The 17,299-nt window shown below is 43.9% G+C and overlaps 1 protein-coding gene and 1 pseudogene across 5 annotated transcripts in view; both read right to left on the bottom strand.

Moving 5' to 3' along the window:
* Positions 1-17,299, bottom strand: part of Tjp1 (tight junction protein 1) — a 259,549-nt gene that overhangs the window by 114,935 nt on the left and 127,315 nt on the right. The gene's annotated exons all lie outside the window — the stretch shown is intronic.
* On the bottom strand, positions 6,848-7,748 carry LOC114695490 (annotated as a pseudogene).

Genomic DNA, 17,299 nt, shown 5'->3' with positions numbered 1-17,299 from the left:
ATGAGTTTGAGGCCAGCCAGGTACACAGAGCAAGTTCTAGAAAAGCCAGGGCTACAGATAGAAACCCTGTCTCAAAAAGAAAAAAAAAAAAAAGTGGGAAATGAGAAAACCCAGTCCAACTGAAGCAAAAGAAAGACAGTAAAAGCAGACATTAATATTGCTATTAGAAGATAGAAGTCAAAGAGAAATGAGAAAGGCTGTTTCTTGGGTCTGGGATGTTGATAAAATCTATAAATTCTTTGCAAGACTAACACAAGTAAAAAGGGGAAACAACAAAAATATCTCAAGCCAAGTATCATTACAGATTTATAGTGATATCTCATTTGTACTGAAATGTGATTTTATTTGTATGTTGACAAATAGAGTTGCCTGGGGGTCAGAGCCAATAGCAAGCCATAGCAGAAGCCGGGCAGTGGTAGCGCACACCTTTAATCCCGATCACATGACAGGCAGATCTCTGTGTGTTCAAGGATACAGCCAGCATTGGAGACACACGCCTTTAATCTCAATACCAACCATAGAGACCTGGAGGTCTGTATAGACAGGCAGTGATGAGGAAGTCATGTGGTTGGGTTTACAACCAATAAGAAGGCAGAACAGAAAGTCAATAAAAAGACAGACACACAGGAAGTAGGTCTCTTTCTGAGGGGAAGGACGGCAGTGGCAGCGAGGGGTAAGAAAGGGTTTTTAGTCTTAGCTCTTAGCTACTGCTCTGACCTCTTGGGCTTTTAACTCTGCATTTGGCTCTGTGTTTCTTATTTAATAAGACTGTTATGTCTACACAGATTCTATCAAATATATATATATATATATATTTGTTTTTCGAGACAGGGTTTTCTATCCCTGGCTGTCCTGGAACCAGCTCTGTAGACTAGGCTGGCCTCGAACTCACAGAGATCTGTCTGTTGTCTCTGCCTCCCAAGTGCTGGGATTAAAGGCATGCACCACCACTGCCCTTCTCTATCAAATATTTAAACAATCATGCCAGTCAAAATGCAAAGGAATTAAAATGGCTAAAATGATTTTGAAAAAGTTATGGAGTAATCTAGTAGACTTCAAGACATACCATTTAGCTGTAGTAGACAAGACTGCAAATATCCCAACAGAGAGTACACAGAAGAAAACCAGTGGATCCCAGAATGAATCTGCAGAAATATGCCCATATTTGACAAAGGTACAAAACCAGTTCTGTGGGGGAAGGAAATTCCCGTGAAGAGTGGGTTCTAGGGCAACTGAGCATCCCGATAAAAATGTAAGTCGGGACAAGAACTCTACACCTTATACAAAATGGACCAGAGGGTTCAGAGTGGAACTAAAAAGCCATTAGCGGGTGGGAAAATAGAGAAAAATCTTTGGTCTCTAAAGCCAGACAAAAATTAGAATAGACACCAAATAGGAAAGTTCACAAAAGGAAATAATAAAAAAGCCTGGACAACATCAAAATGTAAACTCTTTGCTCTGCTAAAGACCATGAGGAAGAAAACACAAGCTACAAACTAAGAGAGAATACTTGTAAACCACATATCTAACAAGACTAGACTACATAACAAATCCTCAAAACACAACAGCAGAAAAACAATCCAAATAAGAAACAAGTACATTTCATTGATGGGGACAGTCAGATGGTTAGCAAGCTCTTCCAAGGTGATCATCACCAGCCATCACTAGCCCTCGGAAGAATTCTAATTAAAACCACGAATCTGTAAGTAATATACCTATTTGCTGACACCATCAAATGATGAAGAGGATATAAAAAACAGGATCACCTAAATACTGGTGGTAGGGGGTGGTGTGATATGGCACAGTCACTCTGGAAAACAGTTTGGCAGTGTTCCATAAACTAAACACACAATTACCAGACCTAGTAATAAACTGCACCGTTGGGCATTTATGCCACAGAAATGAAGACTGAAGTTCTTCATTTCTGTGGCATAACATGCACACAAATGTTCTCAGTAGCATTCAGTGTATCTCAAAACTGGAATTAGCCCAGCATTTCTCCAACCAGTAAACTGGTCAAACCAACTGTGTTCTGTTAGTAATACAAAGAACCACACGAAAGATCTGCAATAACTTAGATCAGTCACTAGGAAATTATGATGAAGGGTGCCAATTCCCAAAGTTCTACACTGCTTAGAAAGCTTGATTCTGTTTAGGCAGCATTTTGAAAAGACAGCATTTTAGGAATGAAAGATAAATCTGTCATGTCCAGTGACTAGGGGTTTGCTTGCAGGGAGGAAGGAAGCTAGAGATGGGCAAACACAGTTGTAAAAAGGTGCTATCAGCAGCCCGGCATGGTGGCACATGCCTTAAATCCCAGCATTCAGGATGCAGGGGCAGACGGCTCTCTTAAATTCAAGGTCTACTGATGGAGTTCCAGGACAGCCAGGGCTACAGGTAAACCTTGTCTCAAAAAAGAAAAAGAAAAAAGAAAAATAGAAGAAAGAAAGAAAAGAAAAAGGAGGAAACTAAAAGGATCCCATTAGAAATATGTAATGTCTTTTTTATGTTGGTAGATCCAAGAACCTACACAGGGGATACAATTAAACATAACTTAATATGAGAGAAGGGGAGGGATGGAGAGAGAGAGAGAAAGAGAGGGAGCTGAATATTGAGAAAAGTCTTATTCATTTTGTCCAGTGTCATGCATTGGTAAAGGTTTGTAGACATACATATTATATCACCATCAGGATACCAATGTTGATATAGTGCACTTGGTGACAGTCTCTCTCTAATTTTTTTTTTTTTTGAGATATGTAAGCCTGGAACTGAACATGTATACCAAGCTGGCCCCAAACTCATAGATATCCATCTACCTCTGCCTCCTAAATACTAGGACTAAAGCCACCACACTATTTTTAAAGAAATATACTTTATCCCTTGCTTTACAGCCTTGGTTGGTCTAGAACTGGCCATGTAGATCAACTCTTCAAGCAGCTCAGCTGGTCTCTGCTTATGCCAGGCTACTGGGGTTGTCTGGGAGTTATAACAGGGTCCCAGGCCTTAGTAGCTCCCCCCCACCCCCCAACAGCACAACTGACTCCATGATGGAAGTGTCGTCCACGTTGTAAAACTCAGCACATAGACAGCACCACCTGCCAAAGATGAAAACAAAGACCTAATCCATCAAAGTCCATAGTTCTAGGAAAGTCTCTAAACGTACTAATCTTGCTTTTGGGCATCTGTAGTTCCACTTCTGGCTAATTGTTCTTGTTAACCGAAGTATGTCAACCCAGAACTTTGTTTTTATGCTTAAAAGCTTTCCCTGAGAAAGGCTAGGGAATATCCCACAACAAGGGGTCTTTACTGCTTACATACTCTTGGGGTAGGAAGAAGCTAGACAATCTGGTCAGTTTCAGGGACTTCCTGAAGCTATTTTGAGTTGTTTACTTCCTGTCTTTATGAGCTACACTGCAGAACAGCCGATTTCAATCTTGGAAAGGACTGCTGCACACAAGGGGCTCTCTGAAATTTAAGTTCCAGGTTCAGTGAGAGACCCTGCCTCAAAAACTAAGAAAGGAGTGACAGAGGAAGACACCAGTGCTGACCTCTGGTCTCTTCATGTGTACAGATGCATACCACACACGCTCAGATATACAGATATAAATATATACACACAGAGGTTGGATAAAGAGTGGCCAACCGGCTGCTTTGTTTTTTGTTTTTGTTGCTGTTTTTGTTTCTTTTGTTTGTTTTTTGAGACAAAGTTTCTCTGCGTAGCCCTGGCTGTCCTGGAACTCACTTTGTAGCCCAAGCTGGCCTCAAACTCAGAGATCTGCCTGCCTCTGCCTCCCGAGTGCTGGGATTAAATGTGTGCCCTACCACCCTGGTTAAGAGTGACACACTCTTGGCTCTATTTCTCCTCCGAAGACATCATCCTTAACATAACGGCCTTAACATAAAAACTGAGTAAGAGGAATCTGTGTCCTGTGGAGTTACTTATCAACATATCAAAAGTAAAATAAAGTACATTCCTAAAAAAAAAAGACATTCAAAGCTCTGGAACACACAGTCTCACAAGGTCTGTAAATGTGCTTATCTTCAGGATCTTGAAAGCAATTTCCTTACTCAAAATTCAAACCTTCTGACATAAAAACTTCTTTGCTGGGAATGGCTTACACAATGCTATTCTGCATTGCATACTGATAAAATGTCAGTGGTGTCTTTCAAAAAGAGATTACATCTAAGTCGCGATAACGAATCTGCATCGCATGACATCACCACAGACTGCTGTGAATCTTGCTGAAGAAAACCAATATGTAAGCCGGGGGTGGTGACACACACTTTTAATCTCAGTGGACACAGGATGATCTCTGAGTTCCAGGACAACTACAGCTAAACAGAGAAACCCTGTCTGCAAAGACAAAACAAAACAAGACAAAAGCAGAGAGAAAGAAAAAGAAAACCAGTGTCATTTTGCTTCCACGGTTGCCCTGCAACGTGACCAATCCCAGGCCCTACCCATTAGAATGTGTGCTTGGAGGTATATTTAGGACCTGGGAGTGGCAGGGATGGGGGTGGGGCCATTCATCCCGGATTCTTGTGATGGGACCTAAATCTGATGACAAGTGCTCTTCTCCAAGTGAAATGGAGGCCTGTCAGAGGAAGAAGAAGCTGACATGATGTCAGATACAAAGACTGAAGAGAAGGGGACACCCATGGGGAAACACACCAGAGTGGCCCCCAGAAGCTCCACCAGACAGGGAACACACTCTCCTTCGGGTCTCCCAGGCGAAGGCAACCATGCCAGAATTTGGACCTCTATAGACTTAAATTTTACTTCTTAATACATGTAAAACTAATAATAGAAAGGATTTTGCCAACTTTGGGTTAGGGATGGTCACTGTAACTATAACATGGAATGACGAAGTTTGAAGCAGCGAGTGGATTTTAGTATATAAAAATTACTTAAGTTTACAAATAAGAAACTTTCTGGCCAGGCGGTGGTGGTGGTGCACGCCTTTAATCCCAGCACTCGGGAGGCAGGGCCAGGTGGATCTCTGTGAGTTCGAGGCCAGCCTGGTCTACAGAGCGAGATCCAGGACAGGTACCAAAACTACACAGAGAAACCCTGTCTCAAAAAACCAAAAAATAAAAATAATAAATAAATAAATAAATAAATAAATAAATAAATAAATAAAATTTTCTGAATGGTGCCTGTTCCATAAAAGGAAGAAAAATGGCAGAGTAGGACTAGTGGGCAGTACTGGGTTGATGGGAAGTAGATGAGGGGAGGGGCAGAGCTTGAGGAGGAAGATGGCTGTCCCCCTTCCCTGGTGCAGGAGCAGGTTCTTCGCCATCTTGCCTGGACTTTTGATGTGTGGAAAGTGCTATCTTTCAGTCTAGCAGCTGGGGAGGAACAGATCTACCTCACAGACAGATATGTCAGATGGTTTCTGGAAATCCCCTACGGGTCGGAATTCCTCAGGCTTCTGCAGGGAGATGAGTGCTCCGGACTCCACACACATTTTCCACTGAAGACAGTTATTGACCATGATGACAGCATATCTGAACAGGATGGTGGTCAGCTGTGACTGCACGGCCTTTGTGAAAGGATCCCAAGTGGATTCCAGCCAAGAACTGACCTGAAGCTCAAGGCAAGTGTTGCAAAATCCCCAAGCCCAGCCAGGCTGCTTCCGTGTGTCATTCTTCTCTACCAAACTTACACATGACAGGTGACCCTGAAATCACCATCAGCTGTACCATCAGAAAAACCTGGACTCAGAAGTCTAGAGATTTCTTTCTCATCATGCCCCCTCTCCCATTTTATTTTCTTTAATCCGGAAGTACTTTTGTTTTGCCAGTACTATGCTACGATTTACAGAATGTGAAGATGTCTTGGTCCCTGTTCTATTGCTGTGATGAAACACCATGACCAAAGCAACTCTTATTAAAGAAAGCATTTCACTGGGGCTTGCTTACTGTAGAGGGTTAGTCCATGATCTTCATGGTGAGAAGCACACGAGCATGGTACTGCAGCAGTAGCTGGGAGATTCCATCCTCATCCACAGACAGCAGGCAGAGAGAGAAAGAGAGACTGGGCCTAGCCTGAGCTTTTGAAACCTCAGAGTCTACCGCCAGTGACACACCTTCTCCAACAAGGTCACACCTCCTAATCCTTCCCCAACAGTTCTACTAACTGGGGACCAAGTATTCAAACATATGAGCCTATGGGGGCCATTCTCTTTCCAACCACCACAGAAGATTGTCTTCATGGTGGAAATGCTTGCCCTTCCCCTGGCACAATGTTAAGGTGACCTCCCAGAACCTGTCAACTCAGATTTAATCACTGGTTGATAGCCAATGTAATTTGTAGTGCCTGCAAGACTCCAGTGTTTGGAGTTAACTTCTCTGACCTTCAGAATTATCTGTGTATGTGTGTATACATAGATACAAACCATCATTTGAAACTAAAAAACCAAAGAAGAAGCAGACTAGGGAACTTAAAAAGAATTTGTAGAAACAAAAATGGGGTGGGAGGCAATGAGACAGTTTGGGATAAAAGTAGACTGAAAAGAAAGAGGTAAAGAGGGCTGGAGAGATGGCTCAGAGGTTAAGAGCACTGACTGCTCTTTCAGAGGTCCTGAGTTCAATTCCCAGCAACCACATGGTGGCTCACAACCATCTATAATGAGATCCAGTACCCTCTTCTACTGGGCAGGGGTACATGCAAACAGAACATTGTATACATAATACATAAATAAATCTTTAAAAAAAAATTAAAAAAAGAAAGAGGTAAAAAAAATATCACCAGATGCATCTGAGATGCAGCAACCCTACAAACTAGAACAGTCTGCGTTCTCTCAGGAAGAAAATGAAAAAGAGGAAGGGAGAGGGAGAGGGACTTAAGAAGCAGGAGTGATGCTTTCTGCTTTTCTAGTACAAATGGCCCAATCGCTGTGGAGGCTCCACCCACATCCCTTGAAGCTTTGCAGCTCTGTGCTGCAGAAGCACTGGGTTCCTCTTGGGTGTGTTATGACTCAGATCTGAAATGTCTCCCAAAGGTTCATGGGTTAAAGTCTTGGGTCTCCAGCCCATGGCACCATGGGAAGGGGGTGGTGGCCCTTTGGGAGGCAGGGCCTAGTTAGAGGAAGTTAGGTCATCAGGAGTTTGCCCGTGCAGGGAACTTTGGGATCCAAGCTCGTTCTCTTCCACCTCCTGTTTTCCAGACACAAAGAGCTAGGAGGTATCCGGTACCACACACTTCCACTCTGATGCTCTGCTTTGCCACTGGTCCAGAAGCAGCAGGACCAAGTACCCATGGGCTGCAGACTCTGAGACTATGAAACAAAGTGAACTGTACTAGTTAGAGTTATTTTTTTCTTTATTGTTTTTTTCTGAGTATCACAAAAGTTTATTTAGCCAAGTTTTATATGAAAATGTACATGACCCAATTCTACACCACAGTCAAACAGTCCTTTGGGGAGGGATGTGCATGCCTCTGCTTGAAAGCCATCGTTTAGACTCTTTCCAAGGCTTCTAACATGATGATGCTGTTTCCTCGGATGACCATGTTGATGCTGTTCTGTTACCCACTAGTTGCCATCTCCACACACTCATCAATCACAAGATTCATAAAGGGATCAGAGCCCCGTAGTATTCCTTGTACATGTCGGCCACCATTTAACTTCAATGATAACTTCTTGACCATACATTTCTTCAGTTCGGGAGGGTGGGTCTTGCTCACGGAGACGTTTCTATTGCTGTGATAAACACCATGACCAAAACAACTTGGGGAGGAAAGGGTTTATGTGGCTTACACTTCCATATTGTAGTCCATCACTGAAGGAAGTCAGGACAGGAACTCAAACAGGGCAGGAGCCTGGGGGCAGGCGCTGATGCAGTGGCCATGGAGGGGAGCTGCTTACTGGCTTGCTCTTCATGGCTTACTCAGCAGCTTTCTTATAGAACCCAGGACCACCATCCCAGGAGTGGCACCACCCACCATGGGCTGAACCCTCCCTCATCAATCACTAATTAAGAAAAGCCCCTACAAGCTTGTGGGCAGCCAGATCATCTGGAGGCATTTTCTTCATTGAGGCTCCCTCCCCTCTGATGACTCCAGTTGGTGTCAGCTTGACATCAAACTATCCAGCCAGCACACGGATGCTTCTTCCTCTGAAGTTGGTTTTCAGGTATTTTATTTTCTTACAGAAGTGGGAAGCTGACACACAGAGCTGGTACAGGAGGTAAACAGGGGTTCAGTCTCTCCCATCTTCCCATCCTGGTTCCCCTCATCCCCAGCAACGAAGCTTTGCTTTTCTTCTTTCCTTTGTTCTGAGCACACAGAAGACATTTCATTTGAGCAAAAAGTCCTTGTTACTATAGTATCTGAAATTCATGGAGGTGATTCAGGAATTAGAAATGATGTTCTGAAGGGTACCTTTCAGTCAAGTGCTATTAACAGCATCAAGAAACGATTCTCTAAAGGGCAAGATACACTCAGGAAGAAGCTCTCATTTTCAACTTGGTTTATATAAAGCCACGTGTTGGCTGCTCCGTTTTTATTCTACCTTAAGGAAGGTGTAGGGCAAATAGCCAGGGAGGCAAGTCCGTGCCTGTGGGCTATGGGTGTGGGTCTCCTCACCTGCCTTTGCACCTCCAGCCATCACCACATTCGGGGTGCCCCCGAAGCTCCCCATTGCCTTTCCAGATCACAAGTCACAAAGAATACTCTGCTGAGAGAGGTCAAGATGTGGTCTTAATGATTTTGAGTTCCTGTGGGGCGTTTACCCACCAACCCCACAGCTCCCCAGAGTTTTCTTGAGTGTGAGCAGCAGGAAATATTAGATAGAAAGATTTATATTACAGAGAATATTGCGGAGATAAACAGATAGAAAATAAAGGATAGCCTCGAGAGGGCCTGGAACCTATTCCAACGGGCCCCGACTGTCTCTGCCCCAGGGTTTTTATAGAGACGCCAAGGGGTGGAGCAAAAGACCTCCTCCCCCAGCACAGCCAAGTGCAGGCCATCTCAGACACCTGCACTCAGGCCCATGGTCCTAATCATCCTCTAAGTGGACATGCTGGGTAAAGCCACAAGGAACCCGGAAACGGGCTCCCACAAGTAGATATCACAAAAATACCACAGACTTGGAGACTTAAACAATAGAAATTTCTTCCTTTCTTTCATTTTCTTTTCCTCTCTCTTTGACTCTCTGTCTCTCTCTGGGGTGTGTGTGTGTGTGTGTGTGTGTGTGTGTGTGTGTGTGTGTGTGTGTGTGTGTTGTTTTGTTTTTTGAGACAGGATCTTACTAAGTAGCTCTGGCTGTCCTGGAACTCACTATGTAGACCAGGCTGGCCTGGAACTCACAGAGATCCACCTGCCTCTGCTTCCCAAGTGCTGGTATTAAAGGCATGCATCATCACACCTAGCTAGAGATTAATTTTTTGTAGTCCTGAAGATAGGAAATCCAGGATTGTGGCTCTGGTGTGAGCTGAGCTCTGGGCTCTGCTTCTGAAATGGAAATGGCTCTCTTCTCGCTCTGTCTTCCCACAGTTGAGAGCAGGGCAGGAGTCTTTTTCCTAAGAGCAACAATCCACTCCTCTCTCCAATCCACTCTTGTGGAGTCTGTCCCAGTGACCTAACCACCACCCAGAGGCAGCACTTCAAAATACCATCACTAGAGAAATCACACATATTTACTCCTTACCATGAATACCGGGTACACTGAGGAAGACAAAACTGATGAATCGAAAGTGCTATGTTCAATAACTTTTTCAATTAATAGACTATCGATAGTCATTTCCTAATGACTTTGATGTACAAATAATTTTGATTTTGTGTGTAAATAATCCATAATGATAGATACTTGGCAGGCCAAGAAGGAACATCATGAGTTTAAGGCCAGCCTAGGATACCTAGAGAGACTTTGTCTCAAAACAAAACAAAGAAACAAAGATGTTGCAGCAAGTTATCTGTAAAATACAGTTTGTCTGCAGGAGCTTCTGAGCCTGGAGAAGAATTCCGAAGTCATAAAATTCACATACTTCGTTTTAAAAAATAAGAGGAGCCAGAGGTCACATGACCCACACAAGGTCACAGTGGGAAAAGCAAGACTAGAACCCAGAGTGCTCTGCCTTCTGCCAGTGTCTGATCCTAACAGTGTAGGGCCTGGATCCCAGCAGACATGAGTCAAACGCCAACCTCAGTTCTTCACTGGCAAAATGGCACCCTAACTATTCAGGCAGTTGAGGTTATCCAAATGATCCGGTTTGCTAGCCTTGGGCTTGTGGGGTGAACTTAGCATTCACAAGGCCTTGAATTCAAATCTCAGACAGACATACAGACAGACACACACACACACACACACACACACACACACACACACACACACACACACACACGAAAAAGAAGAAGGAAAGTAAGACCAACTTCCCTGTACAGATCTTGACATACGGGGAAGGTTTACGGTGGTGGGTATCAAAATACAATGCTACTCCAATGCCATTCCATATGCCCAAATATCATTCCTAAATTTATGTATTTTTCACTTGAGGTAGGCCATTTTGACTCACCCCAATCTCAAAACGTGTGTCCTATTCTAAAATGGCATTTTCCCAGGTGTCATCTTGTTAGACATAACCTATGTGCTCAAAGTGGCTATAACCTAAAACATATTTTCTACTTTACTGTGTCACAATAAGCTATGTATTAAACTATCTGATGTAATAAAAATTCAAGGTCTTATATAGAGAGAAACACACTGCACTCATTTTATAGATGGGTATTTTTGTTTGGTTGGTTTGGTTTTGGTTTTCAAGACAGTTTCTCTCTGTAGCTGTGGCTGTCCTGGAACTGGGTCTTTAGACCAGGCTGACCTCAAACTTAGAGATCTGCCTGCCTCTGCCTCATGAGTGCTGGGATTAAGGGTGAGCACCATCACCACCACCACCACCACCACCACCACCACCACCACCACCACCACCACCACCACTAACTACCACCACCACCACCACCACCGGGCTAGATGGGGTATTCTAACTACAAAGCAGGAACTACTTTGTGCTACATCATTGTTAAAAGATACGTGGTAAGCACCTATCACGATGGAAATTCTGTTGGAAATTAAATACAATAATGGATAATCTCTGTCCACTATTACAAGCTTAACAAGCCGGGCCAGATGGTGTTAGCCTACAATCTCAGTGACCTGGGAGGCTGAAGCAGGAGGATCAAAAGTTCAAGGCCAGCTGGCTGGTTGTGGTGGTGCACACCTTTAACCCCAACACTTGGGAGGCAGTGGCAGGCAGATCTCTGTGAGTTCAAGACCAATCTGGTCTACAGAGCTAGTTCCAGGACAGGCACCAAAACTACACAGAGAAACCCTGTCTCAAAAAATAAAAAAATAAAAAAAAAAAAAAAAAAAAAAAAAAAAGTTCAAGGCCAGCATGGGCAATTTAGTGAAATTCTGTCTCAAAATAAAAAGCAAATAAAGTGAAGGTGTTAAGGAGAGCCTGAGTGGCTATTAGGTGGGCTGTTCGATTTAAGAATGGGAAAGACTGCCATACAGCTCATTGGTAGAGGGCTAGCTTAGCATATATGGAAGTCCTTAGGATCAGTCCTCTGGTACAGCCCAAAGCAAGCAAGCAAGCAAACGAAACAGAATGGAAATACTGGATAAATAAGGAAACCCCACACTAGTAGGCTGTGTTTTCATTTGGATCTTCCCAAAGGTCCCTTCATTTCTGAGGTTATTATTATTATTAGAGTGTTCTGTTAGCTACCACGATGGTTTATTCTGTTTCCACCTTCAGACCACCCATGTTTGTGCTGTTTGTTCTTGTCCGTGTTCTTATATTAAAAGCCCGATGCTAACATTTCAAGTGGAAACAGACACACAAGTAACAATGCACCTTAGCTCTATAAGAACCATGGGGAAGACTCCCCACACCTGCAAAAAAGAGCCTAGAAATGTTATGGAACTCGGGGCCACTACCCATGCCAGGTCAGGTTGGGCCACCCGTCCCCAATTCACATATGTCCTTGGTCTGCTTTCTGCTTTTTTTTTTTTTTTTTTTTTTTTTTTTTGGTTTTTCGAGACAGGGTTTCTCTGTGTAGCTTTGCGCCTTTCCTGGAGCTCACTTGGTAGCCCAGGCTGGCCTCGAACTCACAGAGATCCGCCTGGCTCTGCCTCCCGAGTGCTGGGATTAAAGGCGTGCGCCACCAACGCCCGGCTGCTTTCTGCTTTTAATTTGGCTCTTCTAATTGGCTTCTTGAGGACAGGTAGTGGGACCTGGCTTGGGGAATAGGTTGTGACCCACAAGTTTGATAATGAATGTACACAAGGACGAACCTCAAGGCTGAAACACCCTGGCAGTTTATGCATTGACAAAAAGGTGGTCAATAAAAATTCAAATGGCAGGGCTGAGAGATGCCTCAGTAGTTAAGAGCACTGGCTGTTCGTCCAGAGGACCCAGGTTTAATTCCCAGCACCCACATGGCATCGCACAACTATCTGCAACTCCAGTACCAGGGGATCTAACACCCTCTTCTGGCCCCTGTAGGTACCAGGCATGCACATGGTGCACAGACACACATGTAGACCAAACATTCATATACATAAGTAAAATAAAATTCAAATGGTTTTTCCCAGACAACATGACTTCAGTTTTCACTTGAAGTTTTAAGTTTTATTTACATCAGGTATATTTGAGTGTACCTGAAATGGAGAGAGGGAGCCTAAGTGGCTAGAGAAGGGTTGTTAAGATTTTTGTTGTTGTTGTTGTTTTATTTTGTTTTTGTTTTTTGATACAAGGTTTCTCTGTGTAGTCCTAGCTGTCCTAGAACTCGATTTGTAGACCAGACTTTCCTCGAACTCAGAGATCCGCCTACAACTGCCTCCCAAGTGCTGGAATTAAAGGCGTGCTGCGCTGCCGCCGCCGCCGCCGCCGCCGCCGCCGCTGCCACCACCACCACCACCATCATCACCTGCCAAGCTGTTAGACTTTTTTAAGGATGGAAAAAGTCCATTTATCCAAAGTCTTGTTGCTAACATCACATCCAAGAGAATATGAGATTGCTGATGAGAATTTGCTCAAAGATCTATGTTGGCTGTCTGAACCGGGAAATAAACTTTTATTTCTCCCCATGTTGGAAAACAAATGGATTCTGTTGTTGGCTTTTATTCTTGTGTTTATGCTCAATAATTTTTATGGTTCAATAAAAAAACAACTTAGGAGAACAAAACAATTCAGGACTTCTCCAAAGATATTTTGGCCACTAACTGAATGGAGCCACAGGGACATGTGATGGAAGGCGGTAGGCTGAGATCTCTGTCTCTGCTTTGCCCAGAGCCCAGACATGAAGGCAATGATCGTCTTAGATCTGGGCGGGCATCCTTGCTGTGGAGCCAGCCCCAGACCTACCACATCAACACTGATTCGGCAGAGGGCACCCCATTTCTTATTCTCTATTGAGTTTCTGTGCCTTGACCCACTGCCCAGAGGATCCCAGGATCCAATTATGACCCAGCTATGGAGAGGCCCCTTCAGATCTGCACAGCTACACCTGAAAACCAAGAAGACACTCCATACTTGCTCTAGTCATAAAGAGCATTGCAGGTGGAGCCTGAGATACCTGCTGGTCCTCTTACCTCTCATTCATCTCACAGGTGTATTTTAGAGAAACTCTCTAATGGACTTTAAAAATGGTTTTCTTAAGCTAAGGTCCATATTATATAAAGTTCACCCATTTGAAATAAAGTTTGGGTTTCCACATAGTCATAAAATGGTGCAGCCGCCATTACTTAATTCTACAGTTTTAGAGTGCCATCAAGAAATTCATACTGGGCAGTGGTGGCATGTGCCTTTAATCCCAGCAATCAGAAGGCGGATCTCTGAGTTTGGGGTCAGCCTGGGCTATAGAGCTAGTCTTTAAAAAAAAAAAAGATAGGAAATAAGTAAATAAATAAATAGATAGATTCATGCCAGCTAGCAGTCACCACTACCAGACACCAGCAATCCCCCAGACTCTGGAAACCACAAATCCATTTGCTGTACTAGGAATTTGCCAATTCCGCACATTTTGTTTAAATGGAGTGATATATGTGCAGCCTTTGGTGACTTTCATTCAGCATAATCTTTGCAAGGTTTATCCCCAATGCCACATGTATTACTACTCTGTTTCCCTTCATTCTGGATTAATGTTCTATTGCTGTGAAGAGCCACCATGACCAAGGCAACTCTTACGAAAGAAAGCATCTAATTGGGGGCTTGCTCACAGCTTCAGAGGCATAATTGGTTATCACCATGGTGTGGAGCAAGGTGGCGGGGATCAGGTATGGTGCTGGAGAAGCAGTTTGGAGCTACATCTGGATCCATAGGCAGAGAGAACAAAAGGACCTGGCATGGACTTTTGAAACCTCAAAGCCCATCCCCAGTGACACACTTCCTCCAACAAGACGACATCTACTCCAACATGCTACACCTCCTAATTCTTCTCAAATAGTTCGACTCCCTGATGACTAAGCATTCAAATATACATACCTATAGGGGCCATTCTTATTCAAACACCCACACATTCTAAACATGATTTTGTTGTATAGATATACAAAGTTTTGTTTATCCATTTTCAGTGGGTCAACATTTGCTTGCTTCCATTTATAATTATGAAAGATTTTGCTATGAATAGTCAGCTAAAATTTTAAATTTATATGCTTCCAGTTATCTTAGGTGTGCTCCACCCCAGGAACATAGGTATTGCTAGGTCACATGACAACTTCATTTTTCTAAAGCCTGCAAGCTGTTTCCTAAAGCAGCTTCCCTATCTTCCATTCCTCCCAGCACCCAGAAGACTTCCCGCCCTTCTACACTCTTGCCAACACTTGAGACTGTCTCTCCAACCTATGGAGTGGCCTTTCACTTGGACTGTGGTGCCTGAGACATGGAACATCTCTTTTGGTGTCTCCTAGCCATTTGTATGTTTTCTCTGGAAAGAGCCTTTGACAGTTGAATTAAGCTGTCCTCTTATTGTGGACTGTTACACATTCTCTACTGTGAATGCTAAGTCCTTATCAAATATATGATCTGCAAATGTTTTCTTCAACTGTGTGAGTTGTCTTCTTACTTTACTAATAGTATCATTTGAAGTAGTCCTTAGTATGGATGAAATATAGTTTATTTTTATCATTAATGCTTAACATCATATACAAGAAGGTATTCTTTAATTCAAGGGTATGAAGATTTATTCCTGTTTTCCCCCAAGAGTCATATAGTTTTAGTTCTTACTTCAGGTCTATGACCCATTTTGGGTTAATTTTTGTATATGATATAAGAGTCTAACTTCATTCCTTTGCACGTGGTTAAGCAACTGTCCCAGCAAAATCTGCTGAATTCCAAGTGATTTATAAATAATATTTCAGCCAGGTGGTGGTGGTGCACTCTTCTGATCCCAGCACTTAGGAAGTAGAGGCAGGTGGATCCCTGAGTTCAAAGCCAGCTTGGTCTACAGTGCAAGTTACAGGACAGCCAGGTCTACACAGTGAGACCTTGTCTCAAAACACTACTACTATTATTATTATTTTACAATTATGTATTAATTTGTGTGCAGAGGAGAGGGAGAGGTCAGAGGACACACTGGGTTCTCTCCCTTTTGCCTTGTGGGTCCTGAGGATTGAACTAGAGCTATCATCAGGCTTGGCCTTAAGTGATTTACTAGCTAAGAAATCTAGCTGGCTTCCCAAGCATTTTAATACACACTTCTAATTAAGAATCTGCTAAATTCTAGTCCAATGTCTTCACTTCACAGATTAAAAAAAAAAATTATACTGAGAAAGATTGCCTTAAAAGTACTCTATCTGGTATTTCAAGAGTGATTGAAAGAAAGAGAAAATTTTGCTCTTATTTGGATTTCAAACATTACCACATAGGCTGTTGAGGACTAATAACAGAAATGTATAGAGTGTAATTACCAAGAGAACTGATTAAGTCCCATATGGTGATAAGCCAAGATCCCCCAAAGAGCATCACTGTGCCGAGCTGGATGCCTGAGGAAGCGAGTCGCCTTCATAAACACCTCTGCACAGGAATGCTGTGGGCAGCTTCAGGAGCTACCTGGAGTGGAGACACTGGAAGTGGGACCAGAAGGGGAAAGGAGTGACCGGAGAGTGCCACGGAGGCAAAGGATCCTTGCACCGCAGGCTGTAGACCAGGCTAAAGGTGCCGGTCCTGGGGAGGCAACCGCCAGATCTGTGCTTTAGGAATGTGGTCAGCTGCTTGTGGATGATGGGTCACAGGAGGAGGAGCCCAGAAGATCTTAGGAGAGTCCTGCAACATCTCACGACAAGGGCCTAGAAAGTAGAACCCTGAGTCCACAGCCAGTTCTCAGAACTCTCGATCTTGACTGGTAGATGTGTTCTGAACCAGAAGAGTTCAGAACTTATTTGTCTTTTTAATCTTGCTCTAGAATACCAGATGTGGAGGAGGCCGAGGCAAGCTCTCCCTAGAGTGCCCCAGCCCCAGCACAGCTGTTCAGCCCTGCCCAGGCAGAAGTACCCATTCATGTCCCCACCTGGTCCTGGAAAGAGTTCTTTCCAGTTTATGGCCTGTCCCTAAGCTCAAGTAACCACATAGAGAGAGAAAACAGAACATGTACACCCCAGACAATTCAGAGAGTGTGGGCTGGGGCTGGTCTTCAGAGAGTGTGGGCAGGGGCTGGTCTTCAGAAAGAGTGTGGGCAGGGGCTGGTCTTCAGAGAGTGTGGGCAGGGGCTGGTCTTCAGAAAGAGTGTGGGCTGGGGCTGGTCTTCAGAGAGTGTGGGCAGGGGCTGGTCTTCACAGAGTGTGGGCAGGGGCTGGTCTCCAGAGAGTGTGGGCAGGGACTGGTCTTCAGAAAGAGTGTGGGCAGGGGCTGGTCTTCAGAGAGTGTGGGCAGGGGCTGGTCTTCACAGAGTGTGGGCAGGGGCTGGTCTTCAGAAAGAGTGTGGGCAGGGGCTGGTCTTCCGAGGTGGGAAAAAGCAGACTGGAATTAACCTCTGGACTTGAGTATGTCTGGCCCAGAACGAAGACAACATGTCCGTTTATTCTGCTAGTTCACATCGTCTTGCTCTCTTGGCTCCTGGCCTCTCGTGTAGTAACGAAAATATAACATCTCTGTAAACACTTTCTGAACCGTGTTTTCCTTCCTGATGAAGCTGTGGCCGGTAGATGATCCAGTTCTCCAGGAAGAGGAAGCTTTGACTTCAGTCTTCCATGTTCCCCTGAGGATTCTGGGGATGGCCAATAGTATCAAATCCCCTTCATCTGTCGTAGATGTGAAGTACTCAAAAGACCTGTGATTTTCAGGACGAAAAGGCTGCCTC

The sequence above is a fragment of the Peromyscus leucopus genome, chromosome 1 (assembly GCF_004664715.2).
Source record: "Peromyscus leucopus breed LL Stock chromosome 1, UCI_PerLeu_2.1, whole genome shotgun sequence".
Taxonomy (NCBI): Eukaryota; Metazoa; Chordata; class Mammalia; order Rodentia; family Cricetidae; genus Peromyscus; species Peromyscus leucopus.
This window is presented reverse-complemented; position numbering and strand designations above follow the sequence as displayed.